Source organism: Callorhinus ursinus, unplaced genomic scaffold, assembly GCF_003265705.2.
Source record: "Callorhinus ursinus isolate GAN/ISIS: 27379988/994484 unplaced genomic scaffold, GSC_fseal_2.0 scaffold4, whole genome shotgun sequence".
Classification (NCBI taxonomy): Eukaryota; Metazoa; Chordata; class Mammalia; order Carnivora; family Otariidae; genus Callorhinus; species Callorhinus ursinus.
This window is the reverse complement of record NW_027397066.1, coordinates 77,624,698-77,642,491: the sequence shown is the minus strand read 5'-3', so window position 1 is coordinate 77,642,491 and position 17,794 is coordinate 77,624,698. Positions and strand designations below refer to the sequence as shown.

General features: G+C 36.6%; 1 protein-coding gene across 1 annotated transcript in view; it reads right to left on the bottom strand.

Moving 5' to 3' along the window:
• BMPR1B (bone morphogenetic protein receptor type 1B) overlaps positions 1–17,794 on the bottom strand; it is a 393,326-nt gene that overhangs the window by 278,155 nt on the left and 97,377 nt on the right. The gene's annotated exons all lie outside the window — the stretch shown is intronic.

Below are 17,794 nucleotides of genomic sequence, written 5' to 3'. Positions count from 1 at the left end.
CAATGTGGATTTGTAGATGGAGCTGTAAGTAGATGTGTGATAACTAAGGGTCTGCTACAGAATATTTGTTCAAGTAGTGTCATATGTCTTCAGTATAGTATAGCAATAAAGATCATGGGGTCATTATTTAATCCCAGCTCTACCATTTACTAGCCATATAATCTTGGACAGATTTCTTAACCTTCTAGTGCTCAGTTTTATAATCTACAAAATGGAAATATTAACAAAGTAGTCCTCAAAGAATTATTGTAAAGCATAAATTGAATGTATCTGAAGCATTTGTAACACTGCCTAAACACTGTAGCACACTATATGAAGTAGCTACACATAGGGACAAACTGGTTAGAAAAGAGTTTCCAACTGAACAGTCACCAAGGTCTATAGCAATCTACTCAGGGTTGAGCCTCTGAAGTCCACACCACCTGTTTCACATTTATCCTCTCAAATGAGTGAAGCCAACTAGAACTATCAGCCCCAAAGTATAATGGATTGGATTTGCTAGAAAACAGCATAATTTTATAATCTAGTTTGTATTAACCGGAAATGTTATCATGATGATATCAGCAATATTTGGAGAAAGGTTATTAGCAAATGTGTACATGTTTGATGAAAAGACTGAGTGTGTAAGCCAACATTTCAAATGAAAGGCACAAGTTACTTTCTAATTATATAACAAATACGTCCACTTTGTCATGTTATTTACACCAGTTTCCTTATCTTATACGTTCTTACTGATGATTAAAAGAACAATTGTACATTCCATTCATTGTATAAAATATTTTATCTTTCTGTTGACTTCAGCATACCACAAAGTCAGAATCTCAAAAGCAAAACTGATCCCTAACAAACATCCCAAACTCTTTAATAATTACTATGACCTTACTTTTATCAACAAAGCATGAAATGACCTCCCCTTCCTTTCACATCTAAGAAACAGTTAGCTGAAGTCCACCCTGTCAACAAAGAGGGAAAAAACTGAGTTGCTCTTTGTTTTCATCTATTGGCTTGAGAAAAGTGTAGGTGATCTTTTACCAATTCAAATGCAGAGCCAATGATAACACATAACAAAATTGGGGATGGGGGAGAAGTGTTATATGCACTGCAGCATCTTAAAACTCTAACTTTGGAGTTCTTAGCTGATAAACATGAGAAAATATAGTACTCTATCTAAGAGAATTACAGACAGTATATGAAGTTTGTTCTGACAGAAACAAATATTTAACTATAAATAGTCTTGTAGTTTGGGGATATTATTTAAAGCAAAAATTTTACTTAAACAAAAGGATAGCCACAAATTTTTCAGAGTAAATAATAAACTGGATTTTCACCTTTATTATTTTCCTAACCAAATTTATTTTCTAAAAACAGAAAGAATAATCAGATTTTCATAAATCTTTGTATTTATATCACCAATATACTATTCTAGTAAAATTTGTATAAACCACGCTTAGACCTTAATTAGGTATGAAATATGCTTTTTCAGCTAAAGCACATCAACAAGAGAGATGAGAACAAGAAAGATGACTAGAGGCAAAATGCCTGCATGGTCAAATAAGGTCAAAAATAAGATAACAATATTTTCCAATCTAATGTTATCAGATTAAGTAGGCAAACAAATTAATATATAAATTAAGTTGACAAAATGATATGACGGCCAGAATTAGTGTAATAAGATTTCCATAATCCCAAAGGAAAATAAAACCCATTTCATATAGAAATGTCCCATAGAATTTTATTACAATATAATTATATTTAAGCCAAAATCAAGAGAGACCTTGATTTGGATTCATAAAATAGAACATTTTAACAGTCTGAAAACAAAATTATATGAGATGGTGATGCCAAATACGAAATTAGTTGATTTTATTAACCCGATGTTTTAAAGTTATTGCAATCTTAAGAGCATTCAAATTACTCAAAAAAGTATTAATAAGAGATGCCTGAGTGGCTCAGCTGGTTAAGCATCTGCCTTCAGCTCAGGTCATGATCCCAGGGTCCTGGGATCAAGGCTGGCATCCGGCTCCTTGCTCAGCATGGAGCCTGCTTCTCCCTCTGCCTGCCATTCCCCCTGCTTGGGGTCCCTCTCTATCTCTGACAAATAAATACATTTTTTTAAAAATCTGAAGAAAAAAAGCATTAATAACTGACACAATCAACATAAATTCCCTAACTCTAGAAAGAACATCAAATTGAAACATTTAAATACAGTTGGCAGTCTTGCCTGAAATGCTTACATGACCAATTCACCTAGAAACATATGCTTAGTACACAGGAAATTTGATAAGTAACTGGTAATTGATGAATTAATACATATGTCTCAACCTGGCCTTAGATGAGTTACTGAACTTCCCTCTGTGCTTCAACCCCCACCTGTAAAAAGTTAGGGTGTTTCAAAAATGCCTAATGCTCAATAATTGTTAGCTTCAGTGTGATTAATAAAGTAGATTAGATAATTCTCAAGGTCTAATTTATATTAAAAATGCACTTGGAGTGCCTACTCTCTACTAGGAATTTTGATATAGAGTAGATCACCCATTATTACAACTTTCAAAAAGCAAAATATTTATTTTTTTCCTTTCTTTTGTATCTTCCCATAATAATCTCTTTCTAAAGAGTGGGTCCCTCATGACTGTCAAAGAACACAAATAGTATATCTCATTTGCGAAAGCCTTAAAATCAAGCACAAATATCTAAATCATAAAGATGCTATTTTTTTTTGCCCCCTCTCTCCAAAAAGAGAATCCAGGAAAAAATGAATTTTGAGTGTGAGAAACGAATAACTTCCCCTGAAATTGAGAGGAGTAAGAGAAAAATGGCTTTGATCAGGACGCCCAGTCTCTTCTAGTCATTTTCCTATAAACCTAAACTCATCAAAGCATGAAGGTAAAAGTTTGGTTTGTGACAGTAAATCAAAAGGATAGCAGTGCTGATAAAACAAAACTGTTAGGCTAAGACTGCTTGCTTGATCCCAGGAATCTTTTTAATTTGAGTTATCTGCTGGGGTAACAGTTCTCATTATCAGCACTGTCTTCAGAGAAATTGGCCCCAAATGTAATCTGCCTTGACTCTCTAGAGACAGAATGCTCATGACACAGTGACAGACACTAGAACAAAAATCAAGTCTCCAGGGAATTTCTGTGGAAATATCTATGACAACATCATAAGAATATATCTAACAGGAACCAATGTTAATTTCAGGAATTTGAAATCATTTTACAACACTGATGATCTGGGTTTGACAACTAATGACAAGGAACACTATAGGTATGCAATTTGAAGAAAGTTGAACATTAGCTATTCATTCATTAACTTACCTATTCATGTTGAAATGATTTAAAATAGGAAACATTCTCCTTGCTTAAAGAACTGAATTCATAGACAGCAAAAACCTATAAAATATTCATATTTCCTTTCATTCATAAATGTTTTCATAAATGTTGAGAGCACATCTTTTATTAAGGAAGCCCTTTTGTTCTTACTTCTTAGAATCTAGATCACTAATTTAAAAAGAAAAAATCACCAAAGGAAAGTTTGTGTGAAATTGATTTGGCATCTTAACTCATACCATACCAGGATATGTATTACTCTCTTAAAGTAATTATTATTTATACTCTTAGAGAAAAATCTTTAAAATTGTATGTATTTTTATTATGACAAGTTTTCTGACTTGCTTGAGTAATAGTTTTCTTCACTTGCTTACTTGGTAGTGAAAATTCCTTTTCACTACTCAGCTATATTCCTTTAATTCCAACACAGATAGAATATAGACTGTATAGAATTCAACTATCCCAGAATATCAGCCAGCTGAGTCTCTGGGATAATGAGTACAACTGATCTTTGAACAACACAGGCTTGAACTATGTGGGTCCACTTATATGTGATTTTTTTTATAAATACAGTACAATACTATAAATGTACCTTTTCTTCCCTAAGATTTTATCATTCTCTAGGTTACTTTATCATAAGAAGACAGTATATAATAAATAAAAAACACAAAACATGTGTTAATCGACTGTTTATCAGTAAAACTTCCTGGTAAACAGTAGGGTATAAAAAGTTAAGGTATTTTTGGAGAGTTAATAATTATACAGATTTTCAACTATGCAGGGGATCAGTGTCCCTAAACACCACATTCTTCAAGAGTCAACTGTACTTGCTTGCCACTTAACCTAATAATCCAACTCAAACAAATTCAGTGCAAAAGTGGCTTATAGCAGTAATTCAACTTGTATTTTCTAAATTAGTATTGTGCACCAGGCAGTGTAATTAAGTCCAGGAGACACAAACATCAATAAGCTATAAATGGTATTGTTTTTTAAAAGACAATAACCCAGATGTGGTTATTGTCAAAACCCAGTCAAAACAATCCTGAAAAAGAAAAAAAAAATAGATCTCACACTTCCTGATTTCAAAACATATTACAAAGCTACAGTTAAAAAAAAAAAAAGTGTTGTATAGGCAAAAAGAGATATCAATTAATGGAACAGAACAAAGAGCTCAGAAATCAAACGATCTTTGACAAAGGATCCAACACTACTCATTAAGGAAAAGACAGTCTTCAGCAAATGGTCCTGGGGCAACTGGATATCTGCATGTGAAAGAATGAAGTGGGACCTTTACACAATAATTAACTCAAAATGGATTAAAGACTTAAATGTAAGACTTAAACTAAAATTGCTCCAAGAAAATACACGGGTAAAGCTCCATGACACTGGATTTGGCAATAAATTTTTTGATATGATACTAAAAGCATAGGCAACAAAACATACACAGACCAAAGGAACCTTACCAAACTTAAAAATCTTCTGCACAGCATATAACACAATCAACAGTGTAAAGGCACAATTAAATGGGAGAAATATTTGCAAATTATTTATCTGGTAAGGGTTTAATATCCAGGATATTAAAAAAAAAAAAACCTCCCACATATCAACAATGAAAAAACAACCCAATTAAAAGATGGGCAAAGGACTTGAATAGACATTTCTCCCAAGATAATAAAAAAGGCCAACAACCAGATGAAAACATGTTCAACATCACTAGTCATTAGGGAAATGCAACTTGAAACCACAATGATGTATCACCTCACGCTCATTAGGATGGCAGCTATTAAAACAGAGTGGGGGGTGTCCCAAGATGGAGGCATAGGAAGATCCTGAACTCACCTCCTCCCATGGACACACTGAACCTATAGCTATATATGGAAAAATTCCCTCTGAAAAAGACCTGAAAACTAGCTAAACAGCTCCTTCACAACAAACAATAAAACGGCCACCCTGAGAAAGGTAGGAGAAGCAGAAATGCAGTCTCACCAAAACCCCAATGCCAGCACAGCAACCCACAATTGGGAAGGATCTCACATATCCAGAGCTTCTCCCTGAGGAGCAAGGGGTTTGTGCTCCTCCTCAGGCATGCCAATGCTTGGGACTGAACTGAGGACATCAGCTCCCAAAATGTCTCTCTTTGAAAATCAACGATGTTTATGTCCAGAAGGCTGCAGTGAACTGAGATACTGCTCTTAAAGGGCTCACACAAAGACTCACTTGTCCCGGGGCCCCGCATTGAGGCAGCAGTTTGAAAGTAACCTAGAATACCTGAAGAACATTCATTTGCTATTCTTAAAGCATCTGGCAGAGGGCAAAAGGTCTCTTGGGCCTCTCCGTAAAGATGGAGGCACTGGTGGGTGCCATTTTCGCTTTCTCCCTCTACCTTGTTAGTGCTGGCGGGGGGCACACGTGGTCCCTATACCCTTCCATTGCCCTGTTAAGCCAGCAGGTACATTTCAACCTAGTGCTCTTCCTCTGCCTTACTAAAGCCAGCAGGCACACATAGTCCATATGGGGGGTACTCCTTGATTCCCTGGCTCTAGCGGCCAGGGGAGCTTGTGTTCCTGGGTTCCCTGGGACAGTAACAATCACAGAGACAGTTCTTCACAGGCTACCACCCCCAGGGCAGTGCACAGATGGCAGACTGAAACAAATCCCCAGTCAATCTGTGAAAAAGGACTATTTTTACTTGTCCTGGAACTTCAGCCTGATGGGCAGACCTCAATTTTGCCATACACTTAGAGACTGTAATGATGCTCTCAGGGAAAATAGGCTGGCGGGACACAATTTGCATTCTCCCTTGGGCTCACTATCCCTTGTCAGTATCACCCAGAAAGGAGTTTATACACTCATCTGGAGCCCTGATTTCTCCAGCTGTTGTTCAGGAGACACCTCCAGACCACCTGGTCTGGAAGACAGCGGGGTTCACAATTGTGGCCCCACAAGACTGTGTGTATTTGCACACTTTAAAAGCGGCTGCCTTAGAGTCCAGCTTCTAATCAGACTACAAGTAGGTGCTGACTGAGACCCTGCCCTTTGGAAAACTGACAGGTCTTGGCACAACCTCAACAACTGGAACCTATCAAGAATAAATCTGGCTGCTTTGACAATCACAAAGATTCAAGATGCTATCTAAAGTTAGGACAAGGTCAAATGATAACATTCATCTTCTACACAAGGCAACTCCTTCAAAACTGGGAGAGGTAGCTATTTCACTTAATACCTAGAAGCAAACACAGAGGGTCAAGCAAAGTGAGGAAACCGAGAAATATTTCCAAACAAAAAAACAAGATAAAGCCTCAGAAGAACCTCAATAAACAGACATAAGTAATTTATATGATTAAAAGTTCAGAGTAATAACCATAAAAGATGCTCACCAAAATGGGGAGTTGGGGGGGAGGAGAACAGATGAACAGAGTGAGAATTTAAAGGGAGAAAAATAAAAGGAGGTGCCATACCAAAACCACACAGCTAAAAAATACAGTAAATGAAATGAAACATACACTAGAGGGGTTCAACATCAGAGTGGATGAAGCAGAGAAAAGGACCAGTGATCTAGAAGACAGGGCAGTAGAACTCACACAAACAGAGCAACAAAAAGAAAAAGATCTTAAAAAGTGGAGCTATACTTCTTTTTCTCAGCTATCCTTGAAGTACGGAATTGTGATGCCACCAGCTTTGCTTTGCTTTTTCAACATTCCTCTGGCTATTCAGGGTCTTTTCCGGTTCCATACAAATTTTAGGATTATTTGTTCCATTTCTTTGAAAACAGTGGATGGTATTTTGATAGGGATTGCATTAAATGTGTAGATTGCTCTAGGTAGCATTGACATCTTCACAATATTTGTTCTTCCAATTCATGAGCATGGAATATTTTTCCATTTCTTTGTGTCTTCCTCAATTTCTTTCACGAGTATTTTATAGTTTTCTGAGTACAGATTCTTTGCATCTTTGCTTAGATTTATTCCTAGGTATCTTATGGTTTTCGGTGCAATTATAAACGGGATCGACTCCTTAATTTCGCTTTCTTCTGTCTTGTTGCTGGTATATAGAAATGCAACTGATTTCTGTGCATTGATTTTATATCCTGCCACTTTACTGAATTCCTGTATGAGTTCTAGCAGTTTTGGGGTAGAGTCTTTTGGGTTTTCCACATAAAGTCTCATATCATCTGCAAAGAGTGAGAGTTTGACTTCTTTGCTGATTCGGATGCCTTTTATTTCTTTTTATTGTCTGATTGCTGTGGCTAGGACTTCCACTACTATGTTCAATAGCAGCGGCGATAGCAGACATCCCTGCTGTATTCCTGACCTTAGGAGGAAACCTCTCAGTTATTCCCCACGGAGAATGATATTTGCTGTAAGTTTTTCATAGATGACTTCTATGATACTGAGGTACGTACCCTCTATCCCTACACTCTGAAGAGTTTTAATCAAGAAAGGATGTTGTACTGTGTCAAATGCTTTTTCTGCCTCTATTGAGAAGATCGTATGGTTCTTGTTCTTTCTTTTATTAATGTATTGAATCACACATTGATTGATTTGCGGATGTTGAACCAACCTTGCAGCCCAGGCATAAATCCCACTTGGTTATGATGAATAATCCTTTTAATGTACTGTTAAATCCTATTGGCTAGTATTTTGGTGAGAATTTTTGCATCCATGTTCATAAGGGATATTGCTCTGTAATTCTCCTTTTTGAAGGGGTCTTTGTCTGATTTTGGGATCAAGGTATTGATGGCCTCATAAAATGAGTTTGGAAGTTTTCCTTCCATTTCTATTTTTTAGAACAGTTTCAGAAGATTAGGTACTAATTCTTCTTTAAATGTTTGGTAGATAGAGGCACCTGGGTGGCTCAGTCATTAAGTGTCTTCCTTTGGCTCAGGTCATGATCCTGGCGTCCTGGGATCGAGCCCCGCATCGGGCTCCCTGCTCAGTGGGAAGCCTGCTTCTCCCTCTCCCACTCCCCCTGCTTGTGTTCCCTCTCTCACTGTGTCTCTGTCAAATAAATAAATAAAATCTTTTAATAAATAAATAAATAAATATTTGGTCAAATTCCCCTGGGAACCCCTCTGGCCCTGGGCTCTGGTTTGTTGGGAGATTTTTGATTACTGCTTCAATTTCCTTAGTGGTTATTGGGTCTGTTCAGGTTTTCTACTTCTTCCTGGTTCAGTTTTGGTAGTATTACATCTCTAGGAATGCATCCATTTCTTCCAGATTATCTAATTTGCTGGCACATAGTTGCTCATAATATGTTCTTATAATTGTTTGTATTTCTTTGGTGTTGGTTGTGATTTCTCCTCTTTCATTCATGAGTTTATTTATTTGGGCCATTTCTCTTTTCTTTTTGAGAAGTCTGGCTAGGGGGTTATCAATCTTATTAATTCTTTCAAGGAAACAGCACCTAGTTTCATTGATCTATTCTACTGTTCTTTTGGTTTCTATTTCATTGATTTCTGCTCTAATCTTTACTATTTCTCTTCTCCTGCTGGGATTAGGCTTTATTTGCTGTTCTTTCTCCAGCTCCTGTAGGTGTAGGGTTAGGTTGTATATTTGTAACCTTTCTCATTTCTTGAGAAAGGCTTGTATTGCTATATGATTGCCTCTTAGGATGGCCTTTGCTGCATCCCAAAGATTTTGAACAGTTGTGTTTTCATTTTCATTTGTTTCCATGAATTTTTTAAATTTTTCTTTAGTTTCCTGGTTGACCCATTCTTCTTTAGTAGGATGTCTTTAGCCTCCATGTATTTGAGTTCTTTCCACCTTTCCTCATGTGATTGAGTTCTAGTTTCAAAGCATTGTGGTCCTAAAATATGCAGGGAATGATCCCAATCTTTTGGTGCTGGTTGAGACCTGCTTTGTGACCTAGGATGTGACCTATTCTGGAGAATGTTCCATGGGCACAAGAGAAGAATGTATTCTGTTGCTTTAGGATGGAACGTTCTGAATATATCTGTGAAGTCCATTTGGTCCAGTGTGTCATTTAAAGTCTTTATTTCCTTGTTGATCTTTTGCTTAGATGATCTGTCCATTTCAGTCAGGGGGGTGTTAAAACCCCCTACTATTATTGTATTGTTGTTGATGTGTTTCTTTGATTTTGTTATTAATTGGCTTATATAATTGGTTGCTCCCATGTTAGGGGCATACATATTTACAATTGTTAGATCTTCTTGTTGGATAGACCCTTTAAGGATGATATAGTGCCCTTCCTCATCTCTTATTATACTCTTTGGATTAAAATCTAATTTGTCTGATATAAGGATTGCCACCCCAGCTTTCTTTTGGTGTCCATTAGCATGGGAAATGGTTTTCCACCCCCTCACTTTGAATCTGGGGGTGTCTTTGGGTCTAAAATGAGTCTCTTGCAGACAGCATATTGATGGATCTTGTTTTTTTATCCAATCTGATACCCTGTGTCTTTTGATTGGGGCATTTAGCCCATTTACATTCAGGGTGACTACTGAAAGATATGAATTTAGTGCCATTGTATTGCCTGTAAAGTGACTGTTACTGTATATTGTCTCTGTTCCTTTCTGGTCTATGTTACTTTTAGGCTCTCTCCTTGCTTAGAGGACACCTTTCAGTATTTCCTGTAGGGCCCGTTTCGTGTTTGCAAATTCTTTTAATTTTTGTTTGTCCTGGAAGCTTTTTATCTCTCCTTCTATTTTCAGTGACAGCCTAGCTGGATATGGCTGCACATTTTTCTCATTTACTGCTCTGAATATATCATGCCTGTCCTTTCTGGCCTGCCAGGTGTCTATGGATAGGTCTGTTGCCAATCTAATGTTTCTACCATTGTAGGTTACAGACCTCTTGTCCTGAGCTGCTTTCAGGATTTTCTCTTTTTTTCTGAGACTTGTAAGTTTTACTATTAGATGTCAGGGTGTTGACCTATTTTTATTGATTTTGAGGGGGATTCTCTGTGCCTCCTGGATTTTGATGCCTGTTTCCTTCCCCACATTAGGGAAGTTCTCTGCTATAATTTGCTCCAATATACCTTCTGCCCCCTCTCTCTTTCTTCTTCTTCTGGGATCCCAATTATTCTAATACTGTTTCATCTTATGATATCACTTATCTATTTCTCCCCTCATGATCCAGTAATTGTTTATCTCTATTTTTCTCAGCTGTAATCATCAAGACAGTATGGTACTGGCACAAAAACAGACACATAGATCAATGGAACAGAATCGAGAGCCCAGAAATGGACCCTCGACTCTGTGGTCAACTAATCTTCGACAAAGCAGGAAAGAATATCCAATGGAAAAATGACATCTCTTCAACAAATGATGTTGAGAAAATGGGACAGCCACATGCAGAAGAATGAAACTGGACCATTTCCTTACAACACACACAAAAATAGACTCAAAATGGTTAAAAGACCTCAGTGTGAGACAGGAATCCATCAAAATCCTAGAGGAGAACACAGGCAGCAACCTCTTCCACCTCAGCTGCAGCAACTTCTTCCTAGACACAGCACCAAAGGCAAGAGAAGCAAGGGCAAAAAAGAACTACTGGGACTTCATTAAGATAAAAAGCTTTTGCACAGCAAAGGAAACAGTCAACAAAACCAAAAGACAACAGACAGAATGGGAGAAAATATTTGCAAATGACATATCAGATAAAGGGCTAGTATCCAAAATCTATAAACAATTTATCAAACTCAACACCCAAAGAACAAATAATCCAATCAAGAAATGGGCAGAAGACACAAACAGACATTTTTCCAAAGAACACATCCAAATGGCCAACAGACACATGAAAAAGTGCTCAACATCCCTCGGCATCAGGGAAATCCAAATCAAAACCTCAGTGAGATACCACCTCACACCAGTCAGAATGGCTAAAATTAACAAGTCGGGAAATGACAGATGTTGGCGAGGACGTAGGGAAAGGGGAACCTTCCTATACTGTTGGTGGGAATTCAACCTGGTGCAGCTACTCTGAAGAACTGTATGGAGGGTCCTCAAAAAGTTGAAAATAGAGCTACCCTACAACCCAGCAATTGCACTACTGGATATTTACCCCAACAATACAAATGTAGTGATCCGAAGGGGTACGTGCACCCCGATGTTTATAGCAGCAATGTCCACAATAGCCAAACTATGGAAAGAGCCTTGATGTCCATGGACAGATGAATGGATAAAGAAGATATAACATATATATTCAATGGAATATTATGCAGCCATCAAAAAATGAAATCTTGCCATTTGCAATGACGTGGATGGAACTAGTGGGTATTATGCTAAGCGAAATAAGTCAATCAGAGAAAGACATGTATCATATGATCTCACTGATATGAGGAATTCTTAACCTCAGGAAACACACTGAGGGTTGCTGGAGTGGTGGGGGGTGGGAGGGATGGGGTGGCTGGCTGATAGACACCGGGGAGGTTATGTGCTATGGTGAGCACTGTGAATTGTGTAAGACTGATGAATCACAGACCTGTACCTCTGAAACAAATAATACATTATATGTTAAAAAAAAAAAAAAAAGATAGTAGGAAGGAAAAATGAAGGGGAGTGGAATCGGAAGGGGAAATGAACCATGAGAGACTATGGAGTCTGAGATGCAAACTGAGGGTTCTAGAGGGGAGGGGGGTGGGGGATGGGTTAGCCTGGTGATGGGTATTAAGGACGCCATGTATTGAATGAAGCAGTGGGTGTTATACACAAACAATGAATCATGGAACACTGCATCAAAAAAAAAAAAAAAAAAAAAACAAAAAAAAAAAAAAAAAAAAACAGTGGAGCTATCCTAAGGGACCTATGGAACAGCATTAAGCAGAATAACATTGCATTATAGGGGTCCAAGAAGGAGAATGGACAAAGAGCAGAAAACTTATTTGAAAAAATAATGGCTGAAAACTTTCCTATCCTGAGAAAAGGAATAGACATCCAGATGCAGAAATCCCATAAAATTCCAAAAAAGATGAGCCCAAACAGATCCACACCAAGACATTATAATTGTCAAATGTTACAGAAAGAATCCTAAAAGCAGCAAGAGAAAAATAACTTGTTATATATAAGGGAACCCTGGTAAGACTATCAGCAGATTTTTGAGCAGAAATTTTACAGTCCAGAAGAGAGTGGCATGGTATATTCAAAGTACAGAAAGGAAAAACCTTCCAAACAAGAATACTCTACCTGATAAGGTTATCATTCAGATTTAAAGGAGAGATAAAGAGTTTTCCAGAGAAGCAGAAGATAGAGTTCATCACCACTGAAGTAGCCTTACAAGAAATATTAAAGGGACTTCTGTTAGCTGGAATAAAGGGCTTTAATAAGTAACCGGAAACCATATGAAAGTATAACCCTCACTAGTAAAGATAAATATATAGTAAAGGTAGATTAATCACTTACAAAAACCAGTATGAAGGTTAAAAGATGAAAGTGGTAAAAATAACTATAACTTCAAAGGTTTGTTAAGGGATACACAAAATCAAAAAATGTAAAATGTGACATCAAAAACATAAAATGTGGTGTGGGGGATAAAGATGCAGTTTTAGAATGCATTCAAACTTAAGTTGCTATCAACTTAAATAGACTGCTATATAAAGTTATTATATGTGAGCCTCATGGTAACCACTAAGCAAAAACTTAAAATAGTACAAAAGATAATGAGAAAGGAATCTAAACATAACACTAAAGGAAGTCACTAAACCACAAGGGAAGAGAGCAGGAGAAGAAAGGAACAAAGAGAAACTACAAGACAACCAGAAAACTATTAACAAAATGGCAATAAGTGCATACCTATCAATAATCACATTAAATGTAAATGGACTAAATTCTTCAATCAAGACAGTGGCTGAATAGATTAAAAAAAAAACATCTACATGCTGCCTATAAGAGACTCACTTCAGAGGTAAGGATACACACAGACTGAAAGTGAAGTAACTGAAAAATAATGCTTCATACAAATGGAAACCAAAAGAGAGCTGGGGTAGCTTACTTATATCAGACAAAATAGACTTTAATACAAAGACTGTAATGAAAGACAAAGAAGGGCCTTACTTAATGATAAAGGGGCAAATCCCACAAGAGAATATAACATTTGTAAATATTTATGCACCCAACATATAAGTACCTAAATAGAAAAAGCAAATATTAACAGACCTAAAGGAAGAAACCGACAGCCATACAACAATAGTAAGGGTGTTAACACCCATTTAAATCACTGAATAAATCTTCCAGACAGAAAATTGGTAAGGAAACATTGGCCTTAAACAACACAATAGACCAGATGAACTTAATACATACAGAACATTCCAACCAAAAGTAACAGAATACACATTCTTCTCAAGTGCACATGGAACATTCTCCAAGATAGATCCTATGTTAGGCCACAAAACAAGTCTTAATAAATTTAAGAAGACAAATTATATTAAGCATCTTTTCCAACCATAGTGCTGTGAAACCAGAAATAAATTACAAGAAGAAAAATGAAAAATAGAAAATATGTGGAGATTAAACATACTACTGAACAACCAGAGTCAACAAAGAAATTGAAGGAGAAATTAAAAAATACCTTGAGACAGATGAAAATGGAAATACAATATTCAAAAACATATAGGAGGGAGTAGAAACAGTCCTGAGAGGGAAGTTCATAGCAAGACAAATCTATATTAAGAAACAAACATCTCAAATAAACAACTACCTTTCCACCTAAGGAAATAGAAAATACCAAATGAAGTCAAAAGTTAGTAGAAGGAAGGAAATAACAAAAACTGGAATATAAATAAATGGAGTAGAGACTAGTAAGGAGGCTTAATCAGTAATCAAAAACCTCCCAACCTCCCAAAATACAGAAGTCCAGGACCTGACAATTCACTGGTGAATTCTACCAAACATTCAAAGAACATTTAAAACCTATCCTTCTCAAACTCTTCCCCAAAAAAGAAAAGGGGGGAATAGAAAATGCTTCCAAACTCATGTTATGAAACTAGGATTACCCTAGTAACAAAACAAGACAAGGACACCGCAAAAAAAAAAAAAAAAAAAAAACAATATACCTGATAAACAAAGATGCAATGAATTCCTAACAAAATATCAAAATATCAGCAAACCAAATGCAAAAATACGTTAAAATGATTCAGCAACACACAATGATCTAGTGGTATTCATTACAGGGATACAAGGATGGTTCAAAATCTGCAAATCTATCACTACATTAACTATATATACTATACAAATGATACACTACATTAACAAAGGTTTAAAAATCACATGATCACGTCAACAGATACAGAAAAAGCATTGACAAAATCTAGTATCCATTCATGATAAAATTCTCATCAAAGTGGGTATAGAGAGCACATATCTTAACATAATAAAAGCCATACAACAAGCCCACAGCTAACATCAGTGAAAAACTAAAAGTTTTTCCTCTAAGATCAGAAACAAGACAAGGATGCCCACTCTCATCACTATTATTCAACATAGTATTGGAAGTCCTAGTCAAAGCAATTAGGCAAGAAAAAGAAATAAAAGGCATCAAAACTGAAAACAAAGAAGTTAACCTATCACTATTTGTGAAAAGCATCATTTTATATATAGAAAACCCTAAAGACTCCACCAAAAAATGGAATGTAAATTGGTACAGCCATTTTTTGCCAAGAGAGTACATCATAAACTGTCTTCTTTATACAAAACAGTATGGGGGTTCTTCAAAAATTAAAAATAGAACTATCATATGATCCAGCAAATTCCACTCTCAGGTATATATGCAAAGAAAACAAAAACACTAATTAGAAAAGATGTGTGTGCCCCTATGTTCCCTGCAGCATTATCTACAATAGCCAAGATATGGAAGCAACTTAAGTGTCCATCTATGGATAAATATTATATATTTTATAACGATATATATATATTATAAATATATATGTATATATGTATGTGTGTGTGTGTATTCACACAGTGAAATACTACTCAGCCTTAAAAAAGAATGAAATCTTGCCATTCACAGCAACATGGATCGACCTTGAGGATATTATGCTAAGTGAAACAAGAAAGAGAAAGTCAAAGACCATATGATTTCACTTATATGGAGAATCTAAAAAAAAAAACAAAACAAAACTCATTGATACTGATAATAGAATGGTGGTTGCCAGCAGGAAGGACAATTGGGGGGGATAGATGAAATGGGTGAAGAGGGGCGCCTGGGTGGCTCAGTTGGTTAAGCGACTGCCTTCGGCTCAGGTCATGATCCTGGAGTCCCAGGATCAAGTCCCGCATCAGGCTCCCTGCTCAGCAGGGAGTCTGCTTCTCCCTCTGACCCTCCCCCCTCTCGTGCTCTCTCTCTCTCTCATTCTCTCTCTCAAATAAATAAATAAAATCTTTAAAAAAAAATGGGTGAAGAGGTGAAGAGGTACAAACTTCCAGGTATAAAATAAGTAAGTCATAGGGGTGTAATATACAGCACGGTGACGCCTGTCAATAATATCGTACTGTATTTTTGAAAGTTGCAAAAAGAATAAATCATAAAAGTCCTCATCACAAGAAAAAAAAATTTTTGCAACTTTGGATGGTGATGGATGGTAACTAGATTTATTGTGATTATTTCACACTGTATACAAATATCAAATCATCATGTTGTACACCTGAAACTAAAATAATGCAATATATCAGTTATACATCAATTAAAAAAAAAACAGAAAATAAACGTTAGAGAGGATGTGAAGACATCTGAACACCTGTACAACACTGGTAGGACTATAAAATGGAACAGCCACTACAGAAAACAGTATGGCAGTTCCTCAAAAAATTAAAAATAGAATTACCATGTGATCCAGCAATCCCACTTTTGGGTATATATCAGAAGAACTGAAGCAGGATCTCAAAGAAATATCTGCACATCCATGTTCACAGCAGCATTTTTCACAATAGCCATGAGGTAAAATCAACCCAAATGCCCACAGACAAATGAAGGGATTAACAAAATGCAGGATGCACCTATAATGGGATATTTTTCAACCTTAAAAAGAAGGAAATGCTATCACGTGCTACAATATGGATGAACCTTGAAGATATTATACAAAGTAACAAAAAGACAAATCCTGGGGCACCTGGGTGGCTCAGTCGGTTAAGCATCTGCCTTTGGCTCAGGTCATGATCCCAGGGTCCTGGGATCGAGTCCCACATCAGGCTCCTTGCTCAGTGGGGAGCCTGCTTCTCCCTCTCCCTCTGTCCCTCCCCTGCTCGTGCACTCTCTCGCTCTCTCGCTCTCTCCCAAATAAATAAAATCTTAAAATAAAAACAAATCTTGTATGATTCCACTTATATGAGATATCTAAAGTAGTCAAACTCATAAACTCGAATGGTGGTTGCCAGTTGCTAGGTGGGGAGGAGCTGGGAATTGTTTAATAAGCACAGTGTCAGTTGTGCTTGATGACAAAGTTGTGACAATATGCTCCACAACAATGTAAATATACATAACACTACTGAACTGTACACTTAAAAGTGGTTACAATGGTAAATTTTATGCTGTGTTTCCTACCACAATTTTTTAAGGCAACAAGGCATAGGCAGTAATTGACATACATGAGGTTATGAAGTCAGAATTCATAGTCTTGAAGTATAGACAAGATTCAGAAAAGGAGAAGAGAGGAAAGTCCAGGTGGAAGACCCAACCTATTCAAAGGTATTTGGAGGAGAATAGCAAAAATTCAGGTGACAAGGCAAAGAAGAACAGAGTGGCCCAGATGAAACTAGAAAAGTAGACTGAAGATCATTTGGTAAGGTGGTCAGTACTCAACGAGAGAGTCTCTGAGGTGACAGTAAAATAAAGCTCTGGCCAGACAGAGCAGAGGTGAGACAATGTCATCAGGAACAACTTACAAGACTGCTCAGTGCTGACCAGAGAAATCTGGTTTATGGCAAATAAAATTCAGATAGATTATTTCTAGACATCGTGTAGGCACATGTGAGATGGGACTCCACAGGAAACCAAATCAGTTGAGTTTCCCATAAATGAAGACATATCCTAGAAAACCTTTCAAAGCCGGTATGGACCTACATTACCTTTGAATTGTATCAAGGTAAAACTTTCCTCACGCCAAATGCTTTAGGAAGAGGAATTATCTCTTATATCCTTCATCCAAAGTTTAGCTTTATGCTCACAGGAGGCATATATAAGTAATTGGGCAACAAATGCTCATTGTTTATTGCTGAATGTTTACACGGCTATGCTAAACACTCGAAACTATGAATAAAAGATAAATCCTAAATATCACAAAAAGCAGTATATTCATAAAATCATACTAACTATGAAAGACAAAGGAGAAATTTCTATTATTTCCCACCTGAAAAGTAAGGTTAATAATTTCATACTTCTACCTTAATCAAAAAATAGAATTTCAAAATGTATACTTCAAATAAATACTTGTCACCATTACTGAATATGTGATATTGATAGGGACTTTTCATACTATAAAAAATTATTTTGAAAAAACATTTTATACTTTTAGAAGATATT